This window comes from Pseudophryne corroboree, chromosome 9 (assembly GCF_028390025.1).
Source record: "Pseudophryne corroboree isolate aPseCor3 chromosome 9, aPseCor3.hap2, whole genome shotgun sequence".
NCBI classification, from domain to species: Eukaryota; Metazoa; Chordata; class Amphibia; order Anura; family Myobatrachidae; genus Pseudophryne; species Pseudophryne corroboree.
In genome coordinates, this window is record NC_086452.1 from 247192790 (window position 1) to 247204975 (window position 12186).

Genomic DNA, 12186 nt, shown 5'->3' on the forward strand with positions numbered 1-12186 from the left:
ACGACTGATTTGTAGAGTAAATCCCTAAAAATTTGATTCACAAAGTTCTGGAATACTGCCGGGGCATTACTGAGACCAAAAGGCATGACGAGGTACTCGAAATGGCCATCTCAGGTATTAAACGCTATCTTCCACTCATCCCTGACCTTAAACGGATCAAGTTGTAAGCTCCCCTAAGATCTAATTTGGTAAAAATAGAATTTCCTTTGACCCGGTCGAATAATTCCGTTATCAATGGTAGAGGGTAGTGGTTCTTAATGGTGATTTTGTTCATCTTTCTTCTGAACAAAAAAGAACCCAGCTCCCGCTGGAGATGTGGAGGGACGGATGAAGCCTTTGGCTAAATTCTCTTGAATGTATGCTGACATGGCCTTATTTTCAGGAGCTGATAGAGGATAGGTGGGGCCCCTTGGAGGACTCTTTCCTGGTATCAAGTCGATAGGGCAATCTCAGTATCTGTGAGGAGGTAACATATCTGCCCCCTGTTTGCTAAAAAAACATCCAAAAAATAAGAATATTAAGATGGTACCTGAAAGGAATTTGCAAGCTAAGTTTTATTAAGTGACTTGACACTAATCAAAGAAGAAGAAAAGCAAGACTCTTCCCAGGATAAAACTTGCATATTGTTCCAATCGATACTTGAATTATGCTTCAGTAACCAAGGATACCCTAGCATCATTTTATGTGTTGACTTGGGAATTACTAAGAAATTAATTAACTCCCTATGGAGAGCGCCTACACATAATTGAACAGGGAGAGTTTGGTGGGTAATCACCCCACTGGAAATGTGACTCCCATCCACAGCAGAAAGAGCAATTGAACGAGAAAGTTTGGTCACCGGTATCTCGATTTGCGGAACAAGATTGGTCGTAATGAAGTTTTCTGAGGCTCCCGAATCTAAAATAGAATGAATATTTGTAACCCCTTGAGGTAATTCCAAACTAACCTCCATTACAGGCTCAACTTGATGTGGAGACAAATTCAAAACTCCTAACCTAGTGTCTCCGTGGCTGGTTAGGAGAGTCAGTTTCCCGGACGCTTGGTACAAGAGGCTACCAGATGTCCTGAGGCTCCACAATAGAGGCAAAGATTCTCTCTACGCCTTCTCTGGCATTCCTCCAGTGTAAGACGGGCCCTGTTGATTTGCATTGGTTCATCGTGAGGGGTCTCCACTGGAACACTTACAGAAGATGGTGGTGGAGGATGGAATCTGGGTCGGTCAACCCTGGTTTTCTTTGACTGGCGTTACCTAAAGCGCAGATCCACCTTTGTGCAGAGAGATATAAGGTTGTCTAGTTTGACGGAAGATCACAGGTAGCTATATCATCCTTAATACATTCAGAGAGACCATTCCAAAAAGCTGATACCAATGCCTCCTCATTCCATTTAATTTCTGATGCATACGTCTGAAACTGAATTACTTATTGACCAATGGTCCAATTTCCTTGGCGGAGACACATTATCTTAATGGAGACTGACGTGGTTCTCTCTGGTTCATCGAAAAATTTTCTAAACGTAGTCACGAACTCGGAATAGTTGTACAATAGAGGATCGTCTCTCTCCCAAAGCGGCGTGACTCATTCCAGGGCTGGTCCAGCGGGAAGAAATAAAATATACGCTACTTTTGCCTTTTGGGATGGAAAGTTAAATAGTTGTAGTGAGAAATGAACTTTGCATTCGTTCAAAAAGCCCCAGCACATCTTAGGACTCCCATCAAACATAGCAGGTATAGGAGACCGCAACGTAGATGAGGAAGCAACCATGGGTGCTGCGATAGGTTGTTCACCCTGGACCAAACTGTAGATGTACTTGCAATAGCTGATGCTGAGATGTCTTTAACCCCTCCAGACAACTGGCTATACACTGATGGAGATCCGATCAGGAGTCCTGACCACTGCCCGAATCCATTGGGCCAGTGCAAACTGTCAATGCTGTCAGGCTGGTCATTGGTTGTGAATCCGGAACTGGAGTCAGGGAATCCGGATGCATCGAGTTATTGAGAATGAACCAGCCCGGCCGAATTAAAGTTCTTTTCATAAATGGCAGATGGAGAGATAATTCAGACGTGACTGCGGTACTGGCAACTGGGGCAATGCTGCAAGCTGGAGTCAGGTTACCATGACCCGGACTTGCAGTTGCCTCCTGTGGGTTTGGTAACTGCAGCAGATGAGGCATGACTGGGATTAGGTTGTTGGAGGCTAAACCATTTTGTGGACATAGTTAGAGTCTGTAGATAGCCGCTTATGAGGAACTGGACCCCCTTGGATAGTTGGAGGAGTTGCTGATTGCAAGATAGTCAAGGCTGCGGAGTACAGAAAACTAAAGCACCCAGTAGCTGGGTGTAAGACGTTGCACTGGAAATCTCTCCTAAAAAGCTTACCTGTAATATACTGTACCTGCAAATCCTGAGGATTTCCCTGCCAGTAAGATGCTATTGGCACCTGCGGTCACCTGACCTTCCAAGATGACGGCGCCTGGAGCCAGAGACTTATGCAGCCAGACCTTGCTCCCCTAACTCCTGCCTGCAGTCAGTGCCCACCACCAGCAGCCCGTACCACCTCCAGAGGGTCCCCGCCAGAGTGTCCGGATGGGTAAGCATCGACACTCCCTGCACCCCTGACCCCGATCCGTGACAAATGTACTTCTATGAAATTGCCTGTAAAGGTCTTCCTTATTAAATTTGTAGTTCATTTTGATAAACATCAGTAGATAAAGTCAACCTTTCTGTCAAACTTGACAGTTGTTAACGCCCCCTTGCCCTAGGACCCGCCCCCTTTTAATATTAAATGATAGTGTTTTATATCGCTTAATATAAAATTAATATAAATTTATAGTGTTCGATATTAAAACGTATTAAAAATTGTCGCGTAACACCAGTCGCAGAGTGTCAAGCAGCACCAGTCGCAGAATGTCACATATGACACACACTTTAAAATACATCTTTTTTTTTTTTTTTTTTTTTGTAACACAAAATGTTCTTACATTCCAGCAGCTGAAACTTCATGAGTCACACATGTTACAGTTTTAAAAAGGATAATCACTAATGACCGTGTCACAAAGGTCATTTTAAATGCTCAGAAACCCCTCAGAAGCCACGATGTACAATTTAACCATGAACATTCTTAGAAGCAAGGGTTCATCACACATGGCACTAATTTAAAAGGTCATTTTAAAATGTCACAAAGGTCATTTTAAATGCTCAGAAACCCTCAGAAGCCACGATGTACAATTTAACCATGAACATTCTTAGAAGCAAGGGTTCATCACACATGGTACTAATTTAAAAGGTCATTTTAAATGTCACAGAAACCCCTCAGAAGCACGATGTGCAAATTTGACCATGACCATTGCTTATAATTTGACCATGACCATTTTCGATTGTTATCTCTGTAGAGGAACATTAGCACCACCTACAGGTTTATGTGTTGACTCAAATCGGATTTTTCCATCTTTTGGATTAATTACATACCATAATGAGATATCATGGTGATGGTTCCTAATCAAAACCATTTTCGATTGTTATCTCTGTAGAGGAACATTAGCACCACCTACAGGTTTATGTGTTGACTCAAATCGGATTTTTCCATCTTTTGGATTAATTACATACCATAATGAGATATCATGGTGATGGGTCCTAATCAAATCAGTAAGCCCGTGTATATTTATGGAATCATAAAATAATTTTGTATTCATGTACAAAGACAATATTTTTTGTAATTTTAGCTACAAATCAGTAAGCCAGTGTATATTTATGGAATCATAAAATAATTTTGTATTCATGTACATTAGTTCATAAGAACTTCTGTATAATGCTTTTTATAAATTCATTTTATTATTAAATAATTTATGCGCTTTTTATGAGCCTCATATTCTACAGTATAAGATATACCCATTTGGAATGACTTCCATTCAATCTATACAAGTAGTTTAGACCACTCAGGATTTTTATTTTTTATTTATTTATTTATTTTTTTTCTTCTGTATATATAATATAAATGTATTTGGTATGCGTTTGATGCACTGTGTATGACATTTAAGAAACAGCTAAAAGATTATATCTTTATTGTAACTGAAAATAATTATCACATTTACTAATGTATAAATCAAAGATTATATGTTTAAAAGTCCCGCCCCAAGCATCTTGGAAATGTGGGACGGCGTACCACAGGTTGGTGGGGGCCATATGGCTCACAGCCAGTGTTATAAGAACAGACCACATCACTGAAGTGGGACAGAGCACTGAGAAGAAGAAATTTCAACTGAAGCTGCACAGCTATACACACGTGAAGACATTATGGTAAGTGTTATTATTATTATTATTATTATTATTATTATCATAATTATTATTATTATTATTATATTTATACATATTGCATTTTTTATTTTATTTATTTATTTATTTATTTTATTTTACAAATATGGCTCTGAAGGCTGTTTAAATATGTTGTTTCTATGCCGCGATATACACACTGTTACACGATTCTGTCCTGTCATTGCATCCTTTGTTTTTAGGCATACATGTATAATATGTTAATATTTCAAACCTATTGGACAGTTGCAAATCGCAGTATGCACTCATATGTGAAATGCATCGCTAAACAGCAACATCAATGCGATGCATTGTAACACATAGAACATATAGTTTTAATAATGTGGCTGTCTGAATGTTATTTAAATATGTGGTAATAGCGACATCTAGTGGTTCATTTTGGGAATGCGCCAACACAATATTTCAACTAATTCGTTTGATAGATATTAACCGTCTCTCATTTTCATTATTGGTTCAGAGACAGACAATGCAGAACATCAACAGCAAAAGATTATTATTATTATTATTATCATAATTATTATTATTATTATTATTATTATTATATTTATACATATTGCATTTTTTATTTTATTTATTTATTTATTTATTTTATTTTACAAATATGGCTCTGAAGGCTGTTTAAATATGTTGTTTCTATGCCGCGATATACACACTGTTACACGATTCTGTCCTGCCATTGCATCCTTTGTTTTTAGGCATACATGTATAATATGTTAATATTTCAAACCTATTGGACAGTTGCAAATCGCAGTATGCACTCATATGTGAAATGCATCGCTAAACAGCAACATCAATGCGATGCATTGTAACACATAGAACATATAGTTTTAATAATGTGGCTGTCTGAATGTTATTTAAATATGTGGTAATAGCGACATCTAGTGGTTCATTTTGGGAATGCGCCAACACAATATTTCAACTAATTCGTTTGATAGATATTAACCGTCTCTCATTTTCATTATTGGTTCAGAGACAGACAATGCAGAACATCAACAACAAAAACACTTTCATGGTTAGAAACAGATCTTCTTCTTCTGATGATGATGATGCTTTGCCAAGTTATCAAACCTCTCAAAGTAAGCTATGTCTATAAAGGACATTGACGCGTTTTTATTTATATTTCAAGTTTAAATAGTATGAAATTATAGTCAAGGTCTACAATTTGTTCATTTTTAAAAGTTTAAATAGTATGAACGTACAACAGTCTGGATACATTGATAAGTAATTATTAAATAGTAATTATTAAATAATTATTATTTTCTCATTTTTATTTCCCCCGATTTGACAGTAATCACAAATACAGAGAATCTCGATTTGTCTGTTGATAGTCCCTTTGGCTTAGACTTCAGCGCTATACCGGATTTTAATAATATTTTGGAATTGGCGCCAGATTGTGAGTAACATGATATCTTTATTTATTTTTTATTTTATTTTTTATTTTTTATTTTTATTTTTTATTTATTTATTTATTTTTCCACGGCTAAAGAATTAAAAATAAACCTTGTACAGTTGTGCTGATTTGTTGTCAACTGTACACACTTTATATTCTCAGTAATGAATCGCTTTTTCATGTTATTCTAATTTTATACCGTATGTAATATTTTTTATTTTTTTATTTTTATTTTTCATTTTTCACCGGTTAAAGATGCCACAAAAATGGATGATGCAACGGCTGATGTTATTCTACGGGATATATTGAACAAACCTGATTATTGTCACAACACATCTATACAGAACAGCAATGTTGTTGATGAGCAACCGTTTTTCCCACACGCGACAGGGGGTCGTGCTAAAACATTCGAATATAAAGCAGGTGTGTAATCAAGCACTGTTATATGGTATATTGTTATGCGTTGATTTAAATGCTGATTTTCAGGCAGCTTTGTTTATATTTATTTTATAATATAGGTATTACAGATGAGGCTGTAGCAATGCGTTATGCGCCGACGATACCATCAGGATGTGATTCAGTAGCGCAAATACACCGTCTTAGTACAAGCGGGAAAATATCAAAACGCACAACCGCCGCTGAAACGGAAAGCCATCAATTCGCAGCAGCAGGTGTGTAATCAAACGCTGTTATATGGTATATTGTTATGCGGTGATTTAAATACTGATTTACATGCAGAGTCGTTTATATTTATTTTATAATATATGTATTACAGATGACGCTGTAGCAAGACGCTATGCTCCTTTGATACCAACAGTCAGTGATACATGCTCGCAGATACACAGGCCTAGTACAAGCGGGAAAATATCAAAACGCACAACCGCCGCTGAAGCGGAGAACCATCAATTCGTAACGCCGGCAATTGTACATAAGAACGTTGCTAGGTCATCAGTTATGGCTGTGCATAACGGCTGTATCGTACCGAACAAACGAAAGCCGGCTCGACCAAGAACGAATGAGAGAAGTCATAATTCAACATTTACAGATCTGAAAAGAAAATTGTCATATTCCGAAAATGATAAGCCACAACGGAGAAGGATCGCGTTACAAACTGTATCATGCGTAAGTAATGATGTTGCTGTAACATCAAAACACACAGCGTTTAACACTGCAGACCGGGGTGTCGCTGGTAATACAAAGACTGTAAAGGTTAAGAGGGCATCGCGTCTCTCAAGAAGTAATGTTAAGCAATTGTCGCAATCCGCTGTAATCACAATTCCAGATACACAGGTTTGTTCTGAAACAGAAACAAGGCACATAGCAGGCATTGGTTTGTTATCAAATATTGACTCAAGAAGTAATGTTAAGCAATTGTCGCAATCCGATGTCATCACTATTACCGATACACAGGATTGCTCTGAAACAGAAACAAGACACATAGCCGGTAATCCTGTGATATCAGATATTGATGACATAAATGGGCAAGAGCTTATTACAAATTGTGTAGAGTCAACGACACAAGATCCGCAGAATAGCTCTGATGAAGTATTATCAGCCGTTGCAGGAATACCTGGTAATACTACAACGGTTGATTGTGTAACATCAATGCCCAATATTTTTACAACGACAGCCCTGGTACACGCATCGGCTGATGCTTGTGTACCGGCGCGAGGGCTAGCGCCCGGCATAGTTGATGAATGTCAAAATTCAGAACAATTAGGCCAAGACGCTGAAATACAATTTTACGCGTTGTTGGGTAAGATACGGGAAGATGTTGAGAACATGGGCGTAAAAGCCGGATATTTGTTAAAACACATTAAAGGTGTGTGCCACGGTAGTAAATGTAAACAAGACATTGTTAAAGAAGTTGTTGAGACGTATATGAATGTCATGTCAAAATACATAGATCGGTCGGTTAAGACAACTGAATTTATTAAAGCCAACATACATCATTTTGCAGAAATAAATGAAACTGATCCGTGACTAGGCATGCTAGGCAATGGTTTGAAACGTGTTTTAAATTTAAATGACTGTAAAAAAAAACCACGAATTAAACCTTGTTTAACATACAAGATCTCACAGTTATTCCGACGCGCAAAGGTGAAACAGGCTGTAACAACATTAATCAGATCGAGAAAGCGCAAGCGGCACAGGGAACATGCGGTAGGTGGTCAATTGAGAAAACGCAAGCGTCACAGGGTACATGTGGTAGGAGGTCAGCACAGTGCGAGGCATGTAGATTTAGATCAATCTCCACCCCATGCATTACCGAATGACGAATCACAGGCTGACAATATTGAGCGCGATGCAAGCCCCATATATGATGATGCAGGCCGTGTTGAGTCACCCGGTAATGACGAAGGTCGGCAACATGTATACTTAGAAGCAATTAACCGCTATGAACGACAACGACCGAATTTCAGAGCCGTTGAGTACCACAATCACTATCGGTTTGTTAATTTGGATAGGGTTACATCATTTGTAGAGGGAGTTCGAGCCATTCATACGGCTATACAGGCCATGCTCGATGATGTCCTTGCGGGCGTGGATCCTGCCGACCGCGTTCAGCTTAGATTGGAGGGGGGTGGGTTACACAATGCCATCTATTCGCATCGTAAGCCGCAAGAAACATTAGACGCTGCCAGTTTTTTGAATCAGATTACAAACACGCTTCAAAGTAACGCTGAATTCTTATTATCCACAGGCTTAAGATTTGTGATCAGTATTTTTATGAACAGATCAGGGTCTGGTTTGACTGGGCGTAGTTTACAACGCCTGCCCCAAAGTTTAATAATAGATAAAAGAAAGAGATATCTCTATGACTTCAGACGCGTAGGTAATAACCTGTGTTTGGCCGCTAGCGTCTGTAAACTTCTGGATAAAGGTAACAATGCCAATGATCATGTAATACAGGAGAGAGCGATACAACTACATAAAGCTTTGAATCTGCCGCTTGATAAAGCGGTCAGCTTTAGCGATGTTGCAATTTTTGAAAATTATTTAAAAGTATCCATCAATCTCCTCTATTACAGTCAAGGGTCTTGGAAATACTACAGTGCAGACAGTCGTTACAAAGACACGATCTTTGTGCTATATCACGATTGTCACTTTTATGGGATACTCGATATCAAAGCGTTTCTTGGTGCCCGATATTACTGCGTCCGTTGTCATAGCGCTTACCATCATAGAAATAATCACGATTGTCTTTTCTTTTGTAAGGCTTGTCACAGGCCGGCTTGTATTGACGACGGTGTGACGGCTTTAAGGTGTTCGGTGTGTAGGGTATTTTGTCGATCAAACGAGTGTTTAGAGCTACACAAAGCTTTAGCTCTTGATCACAAAATATCCTGTCTTGAACATGTATATTGTGACAAGTGTTGTCTCTACAGGCGAACAGATCATAACTGCAGAGGCCTAAAGTGCCCCATTTGTAAGGTGTTCGTTGATGGGTTTTCGAACCATTTGTGCTATATACAAACCATCAAGCCGGAAGAGCCCACAAAGAAATACATCTTTTATGATTTTGAGTGTATGCAGGAGACGGGTGTGCACATACCAAACTACTGTTACGCTTTAACATTAACGGGTGAGAAAGACTGGGAGTTTAAGGGTGTTGCGTGTATCGAAGACTTTGTAAAGACGTTCATGAAACCAAAATTTGAGCATTACACATTCATAGCCCATAATGCAGGTCGCTATGATGCATATTTTGTGCTGCGCCAGCTGATTAAGGAGAAATTAAAGATTGAATTATTATCTAGAGGCGGCAACATAATGTGCATCACGGTAAAAGATTTGAAGATAAGATTTATCGACTCTTTAAATTTTTTACCCATGCGGCTTAGCAAGTTACCAAAGGCGATGGGGTTTGACGGTACCAAAGGTTATTTCCCACATTTTTTTAACACAGCTGATAACCAAAATTACATAGGAACTATGCCGTCAATAGAGTATTTTGGTCCACAATACATGATGCCTGATGAATTATCTGAGTTTACAGCTTGGTATAAACAGTGTGTACACAAACCGTTTAACTTTCAAAAAGAGCTCGTGCGATATTGTAAAGACGATGTGAAAATATTACAAAAAGCTTGTGATGCTTTCAGATCTGCTGTTATAGCCATGACAGAACAGGAGTTTCTAATAACAAAGAAAAAAAAAAAGGTTGTGGTTAAACGTCACATCGAGGCTTTTCAATTAGTCACGTTGGCGAGCGTATGCATGGCCATGTACCGGTGTAAATTTTTACAGGAAAAGACACTGGCGCTTGTACCGGGTGATAACTATCACAAGACGCAGAAGCGTTACTCAACGCCCGCCATACAGTGGTTAATGTACATAGAACACAAAGAAGGGGTGAGTATAAGACACGCTTTACAAGGGGGTGAGAAGAAAGTTGGTAAATACAGCCTGGATGGTTATGCCGTGATTAACGGCACACCAACTGCATTTGAATTCCAAGGTTGTTTTTACCACGGCTGTGGTGCTTGTTACAACGCCGATGATAAAAACAAACTGACTAAAACGACCTACGGTCAATTACACCACAAGACGCAGGTAAAGTTGCACTACCTTAAACGTTGTGGATTTCAGATACGTGAAATCTGGGGTTGTGAATGGAAGTCTATGCTAGATTCTGATGCGGATCTACAGGCTTTTCTGAAGGGTAAAGATTTACCCGAACCCTTGGAGCCACGTGATGCTCTTTATGGCGGGCGCACAAACGCCATAAAGCTGTATCACAAAACAGGCTGTGATGAAAAAATACACTATTTTGATTTCACCAGTCTCTATCCGTATGTTAATAAAACCAAAACGTATCCTATACAGCACCCACGCATTATTTATAAGGACTTTGGTGATGTCACAAAGTATTTCGGTTTTGCCAGGGTTAAAGTTTATCCACCTCGTGGCCTATTCTTTCCGGTTCTGCCAGTTAAAATGGGCGGCAAGTTAATGTTTCCATTATGTCGCACATGCGCTGAGTCTGGACAGACTGAGCCGTGCGTTCATGATTCAGAAAAACGTGCGCTCATCGGTACATGGTGTACCGTGGAACTAAACTTGGCTGTAGAAATGGGGTACAAGGTATGTAAAATCTATGAGGTGTGGCATTTTGATGAGAGATCTGACAAATTGTTTTCAGGCTACATTAAAACGCACCTCAGGGATAAACAAGAGGCCTCTGGTTATCCCGAATGGTGTACAGACGCCGAGAAACGCCAAGAGTATATAGACGCCTATCAAAAGAATGAAGGCTTGTCTTTACGACCCGAACACATAGAAATCAACCCCGCTAAAAGACAAATTTCAAAATTGTTTTTAAATTCCTTATGGGGTAAATTTGGTCAACGTAGCAACATGCCCAATACGTGTCTAGTGACCGACCCCGACAAACTTTTTGAATACGCGTTCTTACCGTACTATGACGTGTCCGCTTTGGATTTTATTGACGATGATACAGTTATGGTAAATTGGAAGTATGCCAAAGACCATTACACCAGGGGTGCAATTTCAAATGTAACTATAGCCATCTTTACAACGGCTTATGCCCGTGTTGAACTGTACAAACTACTGTATAGATTACAAGATAGATGTCTTTATCACGACACCGATTCTGTAATTTTTGTCAGTAGACCCGGTGACTGGAGCCCGCCATTGGGTGATTATTTAGGTGAGTTGACCAGCGAACTGCCCACAGGCACCCATATAACAGAATTTGTCTCAGCCGGTCCCAAGTCATACGGCTATCGACTAAACAACGGAAAGACCTGTTTAAAAGTTAAAGGTATAACGCTCAATGTTGATAATGCGCAGCACGTTAACTTTGACAGCCTGAAAGAACTGGTCTTAGATTATCCTTTAAACCCCGAAGGCGATGACCAGAAAAAGGTTGTGATCCGTCAACCCGGTATAGTACGTGTGAAAAAGTGCTGGCAGATAGAGACGCGTACTTTGCAGAAGACGCAAAGGTGTGTTTATACTAAACGGTCTCTTACGGACAACTTCACAACACTGCCGTTCGGCTATTAAGATGGACACCAGATTTCAACACCCTTTCTCATGTATTTTAGCGGGGCCGTCCAATTCGGGTAAAAGTTATTTTGTCAAAACGCTGTTGCAACACGCTGCAACACATATGACTCATGTACCTGATAATGTTGTTTGGTTTTACACCTGTTGGCAACCTATATACGACCAACTTCTGCGTGATTACCCCTGTACGCGCTTTATAGAGGGGTTACCAGAGTCTTTTAGCGATGATCAACTTTTTCCCCCTGATAAGGTTAATTTAACAGTGATTGATGATTTGATGGACGCGGCAAGTAATAATTCTGAGGTTGAGAAGGCTTTCACAAAGTATGTACATCATCGTAATCTCAGTATCCTGTACCTTGTCCAAAACATATTTTGTCAAGGTAAAAAGAGCAGAACTATACATTTAAACACAAAATATATGGTCCTG